The sequence below is a fragment of the Poecilia reticulata genome, chromosome 2, assembly GCF_904066995.2.
Source record: "Poecilia reticulata chromosome 2, P_reticulata-male-v2, whole genome shotgun sequence".
Lineage (NCBI taxonomy): Eukaryota > Metazoa > Chordata > Actinopteri > Cyprinodontiformes > Poeciliidae > Poecilia > Poecilia reticulata.
This window is the reverse complement of record NC_088831.1, coordinates 43,697,232-43,713,236: the sequence shown is the minus strand read 5'-3', so window position 1 is coordinate 43,713,236 and position 16,005 is coordinate 43,697,232. Positions and strand designations below refer to the sequence as shown.

Here is a 16,005-nt window from a genome sequence, read left to right as displayed (position 1 = left end):
GTGTGGATATTTCGTAGCTTTTTGGACCATCTTGGTGCAAAAACAATGTTTTATCAGCGCTAACTTAAAGGCTAAAGTCCTTAATTGGAGGCCATTTATGAAACTACGGTCAAGTGATTTCCCGAGAGCCTCTGAAACATTAAATTGTGATTTGTATTTTGGTCAGCTGCAGATGAAAATGAAGTTTAATGGTCTGCCATCCTGAAGGTCGCAGGTTTGATTCCTCACTTCTGCGTTTTTATGTTTTAAATGATAAGCTGCAGGTAGCGTTTCCTCCAGCTGCATCACCTGTAAAGGAGCGCTAAGTGTTATATCAATGAGTGAGCATAGTTTGCAGTGTAAAGCGCTCTTTAGAGGTCAAGAACACGAGGAGAGCGCCATGCAAATGAAGTCCATGGTTCCATTTATTCAGTCCTTTCACCGAAGTGCAGCGTAAGCTGAACAAATATCCACAGAGTGGGTTGAAAGAGCGGCGTGGAAGTGGAAACGCGAGGCTAACCAGCAGAGCGGGAGGAAAGCAGAACCAGGGTTGCTTTGTTCTGGTTTAATTCTCATTTCAAACCAAACTTGCTCTCTTTGCTTGCTGCGTTTTTTCCTTGTTCCCTGAATCATTTGGGCAAACTGAGCCGCTGCTGCTGCTTTCCACTCAACCCCGTATATAATCTGTAAATACAATCAGAGAAGAAGAAAAAAACAAAAACGTCACAGTTTCAGTGTGACAAAATGTGTAAAGTGGCTTCAATCAATAGCTGCAGAAGCCGCAGAGTCCTTAATTTGTTGTGTTTCTATTTTGAGTAATAAGATAGAAGTAGGAGAAGCTGCCAATCTTTGCTAAATCTGAGCTGTAGCTCATTTTCTATACTTCATGGTGTTACATCTCAGTCGATTTCTTAAAGAGAAAAACAAGATTATGCTTTTTAAGCCCCGACAGAAGAGGGATTGTTTCTCTAACCCTTTCCTCATGGCTTGTTCACAACATCAGTGGAGCCCATTTTTAACCCCGGCTTCCCTTTTCTGAGAAAAAACTATTCACTCTTATGGCAATATTAGCTTTAAACTAAACAGTTAGTGATGCTAACCCAAAAGCACTAATCACAAACAATATTAATGCTAAATCATTACACCAACATAGCAGTTAGGGGAGGCTAATGCTAAAGCACTAACATTAAACATGAGTTCTAAAACAGCACACTAATATGGTAATTATGGGAAGCTAATGCTAAAGCACTACACCAGCATGGTATTTAAGAAAAGCTAATACTAAGTGCTAATCATAAACAATAGTTCTGCTAATGCTAATGCTCCTACCCTGACATGGTAACTAGGGGAAGCTAATGCTAAAGCACTAATATTAAGCATTGGATATGCTAACACTAAAGCAATACAACATTTAAATTAGGGAAAGCTAATGCTAAAGCGCTAATCATCAATGTTAGTTCTGCTAATGCTAAAGTGCTATACCAGTAGGGTATTTAAGGAAAGCTATCGATAAGATGCTAATCATAAACAATAATTCCACTAATGCTAAAGCGCTACGCCAACATAGTTTTTATTTTTATTTATTTCAAATAATCAAAAAATATTCTGATTGTTTATAAAAGTTTTAGTAATATTTTTTACTTCTGTTTTTGCTCTCATCAATAATTTACTGATCAGCCTTTCTAGAAATGTGAATTTTATCAAACATTCGCAGGTTTGTTTATGATTATTTACCTGCAGGTAACGTAAACAAAGCTTCGGCTGTATGAGCCAAAACGCCGAAACAAAGATTCTCCTGGACGACTCCCAGGATTTGGACCAGAGACAGACGGAACCAGAACAAAACCCAAACAGAGTTAAGAACAGTCACACGACGTTTTTAAGCAACATGACGAGGAACGACGGAGACAGACGGTCACAAAGTTTAATCCAAACAAAGTTTCTGCTTCACAGAATCAAGTTTTCAGTTGATATGTAGCAAGAAACTGGAGAAATAAACAACCCTGGCAGAAAAATGTAATCAAAACGAGGAATATTCAGAGTTTTTTAGTGTTTAAACTGTTTTTACAAGAAAGGTTTGACCTGTGGATCCACGCCACACGTTTTTCATTTTTCTTTTGGACGTAAAAGTAGCTGCATAAAACCGGAGCCTTGTGTTAATTCTGTTAAAACGACGCAGTTGGGCAGCCAATCACAGTAATGTGCAACAAAACCGGTAAAATAAGGATTATTATATTTTCACAGCAAATATAATTTCCAACATATAAAATCCACACCAGATGTCGGCAACAGTTTAAGCAACGCAGAGAACGCAAATTAAAAAGCAAAACATAAAATGTGAGGGAGAGAAAAGCGAAAAGTGTTGAAAATAACTGGAGAAATTATTACATATTTAGTGAAAAAAACTTTTTTTTGGGTACAATTTAACTAAAAACCCAAACAAAATCTGTCATTTCTTTAAACTAATAACTAAATCCTTAGTTTTTGAGTAACTTTTTTTATTTATTTCTAGCATTAATTCATTGTGAAATCAATGTAATTAAATACAAGGAATCTAATCAAGCTGGAATAAAGTTAATCTGCTTTAGTTTGATTTTCTCAATATTTCCTCATCTTGTAGCAAAATCCAGAGATGCTATAGAGGAAATAATCATTTTGTAAAGGTACTGGTCAGGGTAAGGGTTAAAGAAAGTCCATAGTGTCTTGTACACCTTAGCTTGAAGAACATGAAGGTGTGATGAAACCAGTAGTTTTTCTGTTGAACTCTAAACTTCACATTTTAAGCTTTTTCTGGGTTAAATTCGTATTTTGGGAAGTTTCTCTGTTTAAACTCCATTTCCTTTTAGCTGATCTTCTCCTGGGTCAGAAATGTTTAAAAAGATTGGGTTTTTTTTAGGAGTAAACACTTTGCTTTTAGCTTTCTGTTCACATTAAAAGCCTCCTGGGCGCGTTTGTGCGTTTCCCTCTTTGCATCTTTCCGTTTTTGTTAAGAGCTGCAGGTTGATTTCATTTCTTAACTTCTTGGCAGTTCTTCCTCTGACGGCTCTCCTGTTGACGTTTCCTGCCTGCTAAGATCTACAAACACTCAACTATCAATTCATTTGCATGTTTCATTTCGTTTTATTGTTTCAGGCACATTTTACAAACGCCGAGGTGAAGTTTGCAGCTTTTATTTTTTTCCAGTTTTGCTCAACAGAATGAGGATCGATCAACAGCAGTGAGTTTCTGCTGCCTGAACTTTGTGACCAACTGGGAGAAAAATTAACCATTAACATCCCAGTAGAGTTAAAAAGTTACAACACAGCTGTGTTAAAATTAAAGTTTTCTATTTCATCCGTTTTAAATGCATTTTTATTTGCTTTAAAGCAGTGGACACCCTTACGCTAACTCGCTAATAGCATGTTTGTTGACTTTGACAACATGTTTTTGGCCGTTTTGTAAATTTTCAGTTGAATAAAGTTCAACATCTGTGTTTTGGTCCTTGATTATGAGGGATTTAAAAAAAAAAAAGTTAGACAGATATATTCATGCTCTTATTTTGAAGTGGCAGAAGACTGTTTAACTTGTGTGTTTATTGTGCTAAAGTACATACAAACCTTCACATATAAAGCCTTTCCTCTCGTTCTCCTCGTGACACCTGCTGGGAGGCAACATGGTTGAATTTAGCGTTTGGCTTTAGCTCCAGCTAAATGCTGTTGGTGTAGCTCATTAGCGTTAGCAGAACTTATGCTTACGGCTGCTACATTAGAGTTAGCGCAACTAACTTTTCAGTTAGCAGTTTGCTGCTAATTAGTGGAAAATCTGTTACAACATAACTTCTGTTTTAGCGAAAAAATCTGTTTTACTACAACTTCTGCTTTAGCACACGTCCATTTTAGCATTGCTTTAAATTTAGCGTAACTTTCATCTTACCACATATTCTTATGTTCTGGCATTGGTGACCCGTCTGGGCCACCGTACATTTGAATCGGGTGTAACTCTGCACCTTTACAGCAGCTGAGGCCTGGACTTGCAGTCAGCCATGTTTGTTTATCTCCTGGCTTATGAACAGTTCAGGAATGCTGCAGCTGATTTTTCTTATCCATGAATCTGTGAATGGGCTAAACCAGACATAAAACGTGTCTTTGTTCTTTGGCTTGTCTGTGTCTGCAGCCTGAACATGAGGTCTGGAATCGGCGGCTCGTCGCCCTGAACGCAGCCTGCAGCCCCCCAGGCGAAAGGCTAATTACATTTCTGACTTGCTGAAATGGACACCGTCTCCTGAGAGGACGTTCTGGAATAACACTCAACCCTGGATTGGGTAGCTGCTGATTGATTTTTTACCTCATAATTACTTTGATGTATTAATAAATCATCCATTTATTTTGAAAATCCTGGAGCTGGCCTCGTCCTGGGAATCGGTCGCTGGTGTCCGTTACCCGCTGCGAAGGCTGAAAGGTTAGAGTGCACGTGTGGCGGCGCGCTGCTGTGTGATTGTGTCATTTGCTGCTGAGATGCTTCATCACAACTTGATCCCTGGATCCTGAAACTGCATCCGTCTGTTTGTGTGTGTGAGCACAGAAATAAGAAGCAGGCGTCGTCGTCGTGGTGGTTGGGAATCTGGGAAATGGAAACGTCTGTGAGCTTCAGCCCAAAACAACCGTCAGCTCTGAAAAACAACATTTTACCAGGTGATTTGGTTCAGTTTATAGTGAAAAAAAAAACTTTGCACACATGAAATAAGACAAAACTAAGTTCACACTGCAGCCTGAAGTGACTCAATTCCGATTTTATTTGCCGGTGTCGTTCACACTGCCAGTAAATGCGACCTGTATGGGTTCTGCAGTGTAAACGGCCAAACGACCTGAACGTGTCCCGCCTGCGCACTAGAGGGCGCAATAGCGTCAGCGATCTCAGTGTTCTGCCAACCGCCATAAGAAGAAGAAGAAGAAGAAGAGCTCAGTGTTTGCGGAAGTAAACATGGAGGCTAACGGTGGAGCTTAGCTTACATGTTTGAAGTTGTTATCCGGCCGGAGCAGCAAATTAACAACTTAATCCTCATATAGTTCGTCATGGTTGGTGAAAACGCATCGTTTCCTCTGGCAGATTATTTCACTTACTAAAACTTAATTTATCTAAACCGAGGAATTAGTGACTCAAACAAAACCCCTACATCTTCCTAAAAAGTCAGTTTTGTCTTATTTCAAGTGTAAAAACTTTAAACCTAAATAGTTGGCGTTGATGCTCGTGTTTAACTCTTCATCTCCTGGTCGGTCGCTCGCCTCGCTGAAATCAGAGTCAAATCCTGGAGCGTTTCCATGACATCAGTCAGTCACTGAGGAATTACGAGTGAAATCGATCTGAATTCACCTCCAGAAGGCGTTTTAATTACTCCGCTCACATTCCTGCGGACGCGTCTGAACACGTCGCCGCGGCGCTTCGCGACAGAGATCTGAGCGTTTTAACGCCTCAAGCTCCGTCTGCTGCCGGAGAGCCGCAAGGCATGCTGGGAAATGCGCGCTGAAGGTTTTTACCGAAAGCTTTAAAAAGTACAACTACGACAAAGTATTAGAGTCAGATCAAGTTTTTTCTTTTAATTATGAGAGTAAAGTCATAAAATCACCATAAGAAAATTATTTAAAAAAGTTTCTTTGAAGAGAGAAAAGCTTTGATTTTTTCCATTTTCTTTTACATATTTGAGATTTAGCGAGTTATATTGATGACGTGACAGCTAAACCCGATGCTAGCCATCACTGGTTAGCATTAGCTAACGATGAGTCAGCAATGTCCGTCTGATGTCCGTCTGTTTTTTTATTTCATAAATGAGGACATAGTTCATCTTTTAGCATCAAATTATTATTATCAGTTGCAGCACTTGTAATAAAGCAAAACTTCACAAGATGCTCGACATCCTGCACTTTATTTTGTATTTATATATGTAGGAATTCTATTAAAATGAGTTATTCTACTGATAAATGACCTTATTGGGAATATTATAACTTTATTCTGTTAATATTATGACTTTTCTCAAAACATTACGACTTTATTCTCGTTTATTACGTTTGTTTGTTTGTTGTGGTAATATTGGGAGTTTATTCTCATAATAGCGAGTTACAGTTTCATGTTTTCAGGTTTGCTTTAATAATTGATCATCTGAACAAACTAATTTAAACTCCCGTCAGGCAGCTGGTTCGAGTCGCTTTAGTTTCTTTTTAAACTGGACTAAAACACTGAATTCTGCAGCACATCTACATGTAAGGATTGTCAAAGTCAAGCTAGCATAACTGACTTAGCATCTCTTTCCTTTCTTAATTAAAACCATTTCCTGAACTTATCTACCAGTCATAGTTTATAACCATTAGTAGCAAAGCACTGCGTCCATTTTTCTTTTACATATTTGAGATTTTGCGAGTTATATTGATGACGACGTGACAGCTAAACCCGATGCTAGCCATCACTGGTTAGCATTAGCTAACGATGAGTCAGCAATGTCCGTCTGATGTCCGTCTGTTTTTTTATTTCATAAATGAGGACATAGTTCATCTTTTAGCATCAAATTATTATTATCAGTTGCAGCACTTGTAATAAAGCAAAACTTCACAAGATGCTCGACATCCTGCACTTTATTTTGTATTTATATATGTAGGAATTCTATTAAAATGAGTTATTCTACTGATAAATGACCTTATTGGGAATATTATAACTTTATTCTGTTAATATTATGACTTTTCTCAAAACATTACGACTTTATTCTCGTTTATTACGTTTGTTTGTTTGTTGTGGTAATATTGGGAGTTTATTCTCATAATAGCGAGTTACAGTTTCATGTTTTCAGGTTTGCTTTAATAATTGATCATCTGAACAAACTAATTTAAACTCCCGTCAGGCAGCTGGTTCGAGTCGCTTTAGTTTCTTTTTAAACTGGACTAAAACACTGAATTCTGCAGCACATCTACATGTAAGGATTGTCAAAGTCAAGCTAGCATAACTGACTTAGCATCTCTTTCCTTTCTTAATTAAAACCATTTCCTGAACTTATCTACCAGTCATAGTTTATAACCATTAGTAGCAAAGCACTGCGTCCATTTTTCTTTTACATATTTGAGATTTTGCGAGTTATATTGATGACGACGTGACAGCTAAACCCGATGCTAGCCATCACTGGTTAGCATTAGCTAACGATGAGTCAGCAAAAGCGGTAAAAATGGGTGAAAAATAAAAAGAAATACGTTAAATGTGCCTGTGTGGTGTTTTAGGTAGGATACAGCCCATAATGCTACAAATGTAAAAAACCATCCAGCCATTAAAACACTTTAATGTTACAAAGCGACTCATAATTCTCGCTGTTCAACACCTGAAACGTTAAAAATTTAAATTTTTCCTGGACTTCAGCGTCACTTTTCAGTTTGTTCTCTGCTGTCGTCAGTAAATCTGAATCACGGCCAGAGAAATGGAACAACATGGTTCCTGCTTCACTTGCTTGATTTTCCTGTAAAGGAAAGAATCGGCACTCCCTGCTGTAATTACATTCATGTACCTGAGTGTGTGCATTCGTGGGCATATGCTCCGAAGTAATTATATAGGGACAGATGTTCACACTGGTGCAACGTGTGAGGCTCAGCGCATCAGCAACTTTCACATCACCGGAGCCAACGAGATGCACTCTGGTCCAATCAGCTGCTGTCTAACCGAGAACGGTTTGTTTTCACGGGGAGGACAGACGGCGTGAAGCCTGCGGCCCGACCCGACCCGCTGCAACACCGATCAGCCGGTGGGTTGGTCCAGCTCAACCAGGCCGAAGCTCGGGAGCAGAATACAAAACTCAAATTAAGTAAAAAAAAAAAGGCAAAAATCCTCAAAACAACCAGGAGACGTAGCCGTGGTTCAGTGAAAAGTAATTTTCTTCCAAATACGTTTCCATCGCAAATGTCCTCAAGATTAAATAAAAGTTGATCAAAGTTTTCTTTTCAAACCAAATGCAGAGAGAAAACCAAAAGTTTTGCACTGGCAGAAGAAAGTTGCTTCTTCATATGAAGGTGCGTCAGTCCGACTGCGTCTCCGCAGGCGAGTTTCAGTGAAACCGTTTCAGCTCGGAACAGGGTTTGTAGGGCGGCAGCCGCTTGTTCTGAGGAGTAACAGCCACTGGCAAAGGGAGGAACTATATCCAGATTATACTCATGAATCCAGGCCACGGCACAGACGGAGGCGGGACGGAAACCATCAAACGTCTCCAGGTTTTGACCTGGTTGATTAGTCAGAAGGTCGTCGGTTCAGATCCACGACTGAAAGCGTTTCGGTTTCCCTCCAGTGCGAGGAAACTAAAACGGGCCGGGCCGTTTGTTTCTGAGCAACACGTCAGTTAAAGACTTTATTTCTTTATTTTCCAGCATGATGAGAAGACATCATGACCTTTGACCCGAACACAGGGCCTTCCTCCCAGATGTTTCACCATCACTGCTCACGACAAACTCAGTTTTCATTCCTTTTTTCCTTTTTTTCGTAATTTGAAGATAATCTGTAGTTTCTAAGGCAAAAATTCACATTTTGTACATTTTTAAAATTAACCTACATATTAATCTGTTTTCTAATAAATGTGTTTACCTTGATATTTTGTCCTTACTGTACATTACGTTGTTTATTTTTATCGAGTTAATCTGAGGATGTATAATTAATCACAATTTAATAGAAAAATGTCAAATTTTATTTGACATTAATAGATAAAAAGATAAAAACATTAAAAATCTAAATGAGCAACATTTTAAATTCGAAAACAAATTACATAGTTCTTAATCTGTAATTCAGATTTTCCATCCATCCAGCTTTACGTTGTTTCAGGAACCAATCATCTATGGAACTAGCTAGCTGCTACATTAGCATAGCTTTGCTGATATGCTAACTCCTTTTAGCACAACTACGAAACAACAACAGTCTTTTCCAGCGTCCAATCAGATCGGATTTAGGGGCAGAAATTAACCCCCGGTTGGCCAAAAGACGTGGCTGTTGCTAGCAGATGTAGCTTGTGCGTCAGATTTACGGGCGTACCAGAAACGTGCAGCTACGAAGGTTCTGGCTGGAATATTTGCATGTAAAAATATATTTTTAAAAACTCTTTTTAATTACATTAAAATCTATGTAATTAATCAGAATTAACACATTAAAGTCCCGACAATAGTTTTTATATCTATCCAGGCTGCCTGTCACTTTGGCTTGTTTATTCTCCAATTTAGGACAATAAGGGATATTTTTATTATATTCTAGTTGAGTTGGAAACTCCTAAACGCAACAGCTTCAATCACTGACTGGTGTTCTGTAGTTGCTCTGAGATGTAGCTCCTATAATGAGCCCAGCAGATGCTAATTGCTGCTGGCTAGTCTGAAGGAGCTGAGTAGGGGAGGAGCTTCATCCTGGAAGGGGTGGAGCTTCATCCTGGAAGGCGGGGCTAGGTCTGCCCAGACGTTTTGGAAAGCTGAATGGTTGCCAGGGAGATTCAAGGATTTCTCAAACATGTATAAAAGAATGAAAGCAACACTCCAGGTTTGTTTTTGATGAGGGAATAACTTTATTACACGATGTAAAGATAAAAAAGTTGATTTTAATAAGTTGAATACAAACATAAGGAAATGCAGGAACTCCTCTGCGTTAAGTTTCAGTCCCTGTACGGTTTGATTCGTTCCCCCAGCCGCTGTTGTGCTGCTTCTGTTTCCAAACAAGAATCCACCTGTGGAGCCACCTGAGCGCATAATTAACATCACACACCTGTCAGCAGCGAGCCGAAGGTGTTTGTCAGAGCGAAAATGAAGCCATGTGTGTGTGAAAAGTTCCCGTCGGCGTCTGTAACTCAGCAGGTCCAGACCCAGAACCCGGCAGATTATTTACCCAGTTTACATTCGTCCTGGAAATCTACTTTACAGTTTCTTTACATGTTTCCTCCAGCAGCTTCTCCGAGTCAAACGAAGCAAATCCCTCCAGGCGTAACGCTCTTTAAACACGCCACTACACCCCGTCCTTGTAGTATTTTCCTCATATCTTGAGGTTAGCAGGGCTTTTTATGCTTCCAATAGCTGCAGAAGCAAACGACAGAGCTGCCATTGTACAACATGCGCTGACTTTCAAGGTCTTCTGCTATTTCTAACACAAAGTTAAGATCTGGAGCCTTGATTTCCAAGAAAATCTCAACTTTGGATTCAGGCCTCAGGACTGTTTCCTTTGCCTCGATCCGTCAGTCACACATGAATCAGGTCACGTCCAGAGAGGAAGGGTTTCTCACAGATTTAAGGATTTAACTTCACATCCACTGCTGCTGGAATACCTGAACATCAATTACCAAGTGTTTCCTTTTCTTCTTAATCCTGGTTTACACCAGAGACGAGGCCTTAACATGTAACTAAACCAGGAGAAACTGCCTGTAAGAAATGTTTTCATGTGAATCTGTGAGGCTAAGTGGCTCCTTCACTTCATCTGAGAGTAAATTCAAACTGAAGACATTTAGTTTGCCACATGGTGCCAATATCTGTGCAACGTTTCCAATCAGGCCCCAAACAGAAAAAACATTTAGAGCTCCGGTTACTTAATCCGCCCAGATGCGAATGCTAGCTGAGGAGAAAAGGAGAAAGTAGCTAAAATAAAATCCCATTTTAACCCCTGAAAATGTTTCTTTTTACAGCATGAAGTGAATTTTGAGAGAAATTTTAACAATTTTTTCTTGTTTTTACGGCGAATGTCCAGTGGTGCGCTAACCTTAAGCCATAAACATAAACATTAGCTCTGCTAACGCCAAAGCGCTATCACAACATGGCATTTAGCAGAAGCTAATGCTAAATAATTTGCTACAACATAATGCATGACCTCTGACCTCTGGGCCAGATTTGTTATTACACACAGTAGCTTCCAGAAATTGGTGATCAAATGCATTGATTTGTTAGATTATCACCAGTGTTGGCATCTCTATGAAGCATTATGGGTAGTTTGTAGTTAAAACAAATAAAAAAAGAGGAGAAGGAGCTTTAAAACTTAATACCGTGCAGTTACTGTAATTTTATAACATTGTTAGAGTTTGTTTAATCTCTAGTGCTTTTATCTTGGTCAAGACATCCTTGGAAAAGAGATTTATAATCACAATGAATTTATTTCCTGTAACAATGAAATGAAAAGCTGTGGTGAAACCTTCAGACATATAAATAAGAGCATTTATATGTCTCTTATTTATATAAATACATATAAATAAGAGCATTTATATGTCTGAAGCTGATACTTAAACCTCCTTTATGTCGTGTTTCTGAATTATTAACAGATAAATAAATGTGGAGAACAGAGGGAGGTTTGTCTCTGGTGCAGCAGAACAAGATGAGAAGAAAAACATGGAAACTGGAATGAAGTGGATGTTTAACGACAGATGAGGGTCAGAATGATGGGTTTGGTGGTCGCTATGGAAACCAACAAGGTGATCTATCCCATAAACAATTTCAACTTAGAAGGTAAACGAGGATGCTAGCAGAGGATGCTAACATAGGATGCTAACAGAGGATGCTAACAGGATGCTAACAGAGGATGCTAGCAGAGGATGCTAACAGAGGATGCTAGCAGAGGATGCAAACAGAGGATGCTAGAAGAGGATGCTAACATAGGATGCTATCAGAGGATGCTAACATAGGATGCTAACATAGGATGCAAACAGAGGTTGCAAACAGAGGATGCTAGCAGAGGATGCTAAGAGAGGATGCTAGCAGAGGATGCTAACATAGGATGCTAACATAGGATGCAAACATAGGATGCAAACAGAGGTTGCAAACAGAGGATGCTAAGAGAGGATGCTAACATAGGATGCAAACAGAGGATGCTAGAAGAGGATGCCAACATAGGATGCTAGCAGAGGATGCTAGCAGAGGATGCTAACATAGGATGCTAGCAGAGGATGCTAGTTGAGGATGCTAACAAAATGGCTGACCGCCATCAGTGGTGGAAACATGTAGCCTTAAACCCCCAGCAGGTAAAATCAGCTGAAACATTTCAGATAAACTTTGAAATCCTGAATGTTTTACATGTTTTTAGTGTGATTATTCTGATGATTCAGCTCTAGTTTTACAGAATGACTGCAGATCTTCTCACTGGTTTTAAAGTCGATATTATGAGATTAATTTATTGTTATTGGATCTTCCTGTGTTAGAATAAAACTGTTAACCCTGACGGCTGAATTTAGGACGATGATTTTGCTCTGCAGATATTCATCTCTCTCTCTCTCTCTCTCTCTCTCTCTCTCTCTCTCTCTCTCTCTGTGTGAATAAAATGTGACCTGCAGCTTTACCGACTCCCCGGCATGAGACCATTACAATTTTAAACCATTTACAATGAATTTCACACCAGTAGGAAACAATCCAGGAACCATTTTCCTCTGGCCTCAGGCAGCCGGGGGCGGGAGGGGGACATAAAAAAAGAAATAAGGCCATCCAGCTGGTGCTTAACCCAACGCCTGGTTGTTTCTGCTCGGTGCATGTGAGGCTCGTCTCTCTGCAGGTAGCTCCTTTTATCGTCGGCTTGTTTAAATCTTCTGCTACAGGTCAATTGAACTAAATTCAATTGTGGCCCCGGAGGGCGGAGAAGCTACATCATCCTCCAGACCCCTTAAAGTAATTAAAACTCCAGTTGGCCCGGCCTCCGAAATGCTTTTTAAATCATCTCATCTGCGAGGGAGGGACGCCGCCGCAGACCTCGGGGTTTCCGGCAGCGGCGCAGCAGCCGCAGACGTGTCATGTCATTTGCTTGAGCGGCCCGCTCGGCTAATTGGTTAGGCAGAGTTAATTCGGCCCCCTCTTTAATTTGGCTGGCCACTGGGGACAGGAAGTGAGAGTAATTATGAAGTCGAATTAAATGTAGCTCTCACAAATGACTCGGAGTTCTGATGGCACAATCTGTCCACAGGTTGGCTTAATGGGCGGCGAAACTCTCCTTAAAGCCGTAATTTTGCTGTAATTTGGAAGTTTGATGGAGTCCTGCGTGGTAATGGGTCGGGACAGTTTGTTCCTTCAACAGTTTGCCTCAAATGAGCACTGATAACGACTCTTTTTTTTTATTTAGAGAGAGAGAAGGGAAATTGGGTCCAGACTGTGCAACAAAGACTTTTCTAAAAAGGTTCGTGTGGAGAATATTCAGCGGAGCCCCAAACGTCGGGCTCATTAAAGCAGCATCCCAGAGTCATGGTCAAATGATGCTGGGCTCGTTTTTAGCTCCAACGCTCATCTGAAGTACAAGCCTGATCGACTGGAGGAGCCATTTTAGGAGGTAATGCACCTCAAAACAAGAACCAGGCAGAAATGAAGCCATTTTAAAATACGCAGCGCGAGAATCAATCCAACTTTTAGAAAGAAAATTATTCTCCATAATTGCTAAAGCTATGTGAACGGATCGATCTTCTCCTCTCTGAGCTGCTGTTGGTCTCTGAAGACATGCACAAAAACAACCAATCAGAGCCAGGAGGCGGGGCTTAGCGCTGAGAATCACCCTCGTGTAGGAGCTGCTTAATGTGCTAATGGCAGAGAAACAACCCATTTATCCGCCATCATAAGTGGCTACGCTAACTAGCATTAGCATTCCCAACAGGCTCCATTAGTCTGAACTAGCTATAGCGTAGCAGTGACACGTTTAACAAATGTGTAGGACACTAATTTTGTTGTGCTTCTGTACAATAACGATAAAGGTTGATCCTGATAAACCTGGTGTCGTTTTTATGTGTTTTTATAAACGTTACTATAAAACGTTTATAAAACGTTTTATAAACGTTTTATAAACGGTCAGAGGAGAGGCCTGCCCCTCCTCTGGCCTCAGGTTTGGAGATAAACTGCTGTAGAAGCAGTCGGGTTTCCAAAACTCTGCTCTAAATATCACCATTACTGATGTATATTAACAAAATTATTTAAAATAGATAGGGAATGCTAAGCCTGGTGGCCCGCCAGGCTGAGGATACACTGAGGGAAACCCTGATTTCTGCACCAACACCCTTTCATCAGACTGGTGGTGAGAGGATGAGCCTCGTTCTCTCTGGGTCTCACCAGACACAAACCACAGGCTTCAATCGGCTCGAGGTCAAACAAATCCAGGTTATTATTCCCTTGGCCTGAAACCAGCTGCGGTCTTGATTCAATAAAGTCAACCATGCAGCTATGACAGCATCTTCAGACACCCTTTACGCAGAGCAGAGCTGCCTGGCTCATGCGACCATCTTCTCTGTCTACCTGCAGAGCCAAACTAAAAAAAAAATAAAAAAATCAGCATTTCGATCAGGTTGAGCGCCGCAGAGGCTCAGCCTGTTCTTCCAGCCTCCGTCAGAGTCTTGAAGGTAACGTCACTCGGCGTAACGTCTCCAAGCGAACAGAAGCTCAACATCCGAAATCACCAAACAACCACAAAACGGCCGAACTGGAAACCACAGCCTTCAAACCCGCAGCTCCTCCTCGGTGTGGAGGACGGAAGTAAACCGAGCAACGAAACGTTAAATCTTTTAACTCTCTGCCCAGCTGTAATTTCAAGTTAATTCAATTCAGATCAGAAATCGTCCCGAAGGGAGGGCAAATGTGGGAACTGTGATGCTGTGGGGAAGAAGGATGTTCTGTAGCAGTCAGTCATGCAGCTAATCTGAAGAGGCCTCTGACTGAAGACGGTCATATTTCTATTAGGACATGCCAACACCTCAGTGTCCAGAAAGCAGAGACGATATTTCGCAGTAAGATGTCGGAGCTCTGCTAATCCACCTCATTTGCTTTTGCTGCTCCTCTTCATATCTCTGGTTAGAAAGACGTTGGAGTGGACGGATTCGGTTTTTTACCAATTATGGATAACGGAAGAGACGGTTTGAACTTCCTCCTCCTCTTCAGCTGAACTTGAACTTGGGGTCGTAGGTCAGGCGTCATTCAAGCGTTTCAGATGCTAATCAGCTGTGGAGCTGTAAAAAAAAATGACGCCTCGTTGCCGTGGTTACGCATCAGAACAGCAAAAGTCAGAGCGAAAACCTTTACACCTGCACAACGTCCAGAATCAACTGTAAAAAAAAACCAAACTTTTCAAATGAGTAACAGGAGGTTGAACATTCATTCATTCATTTTTCTGAATGTTCGGAAAAGAAATACGTTTAATTTAGACTTTTTATTCCACAAAAACCTTAAGACTTTGCCACCGTTTCGTCTCTTTTGGACTCCATGATGCCTTAAAGCCAAAGTGAAACCTAAAAATAAGGATCCGGATCAATGGCTGCGGAGATCCAGATCTTTTTTTGTGGCGGCTGCCTCCGCGGGGGGGCGAGGCGGGGAACGCCCCTGCAGCCCTTCCTCGGTAATCTGACGCATGCAGCGCTTTGCAGCATTACAGCCTCTGAGGCAGCGATCAAAGCAGCCGGCTGCAGCCGAGCCAGGAAACACAAACGGAAACAAAGGAGCAAATGATTCTGTTCCCGACCCGAGCTTGATGTTTGATCCGAGGCTCATCACAGGGTCTCCGCCCACCGGCTTCAAACCGCCGGCTCCCCGCTTCTCCTTCCCAACCAGCGTCTTCCCCTCATGTTAATAAAAACAGATCATCTCCTGGAAATACCCGACGCTTCTCAGCAGCTGCAGTTCATGAAATCAGTAGCGGTGAGACGGCGAAGCAGCACAAAGTGGCCCATAATTAATCCTGCAGCAACAGCTAAAAACAATGTAACTGGATTTAATCGCAATATTACTGTTTTGAGGCCATTTCACTGGAAAATGCAAAACCAGACCAAGTATTTTGGGCCTAGTTTCTATCTCAAATATCATAGCACAGTTGGAAAAAAGACAAACTAACTTGCAACTAGCTTCTCTGCAAGATAGTCGAGGTTCACGGATTCAACGGCAAGTCAGAGGAACAAAAGAAATCCAGGCAGTCAGGTTAGCAAAGCTGGTAGCATCTGGTCAGGAGTCAGACGAGGACCGGACAGAGAACCGGAGGTGGGTATAAAAACACGGCTGGGATCAACCCAGGGTGGACCGGACGACACGGAGACCCAGCGGACACACGATCCTGAAGAAACGCAGAAAACTC

The 16,005-nt window shown here is 41.0% G+C and overlaps 1 long non-coding RNA gene across 2 annotated transcripts in view; it reads right to left on the bottom strand.

The window, feature by feature from the left end:
- Positions 1–386: 386 nt before the first annotated feature.
- LOC103461895 (uncharacterized) overlaps positions 387–16,005 on the bottom strand; it is a 34,992-nt gene continuing 19,373 nt past the window's right edge. Inside the window, exons 2-3 of one of the 2 annotated variants that reach the window (XR_014086700.1) lie at positions 4,303–4,578; positions 387–663 (exon numbers count right to left, since the gene is read on the bottom strand). This is a non-coding gene — a long non-coding RNA (uncharacterized LOC103461895). Of the gene's footprint in view, positions 664–4,302; positions 4,579–16,005 lie in introns of those variants that run through there. The other variant, XR_014086699.1, reaches the window with a different exon arrangement.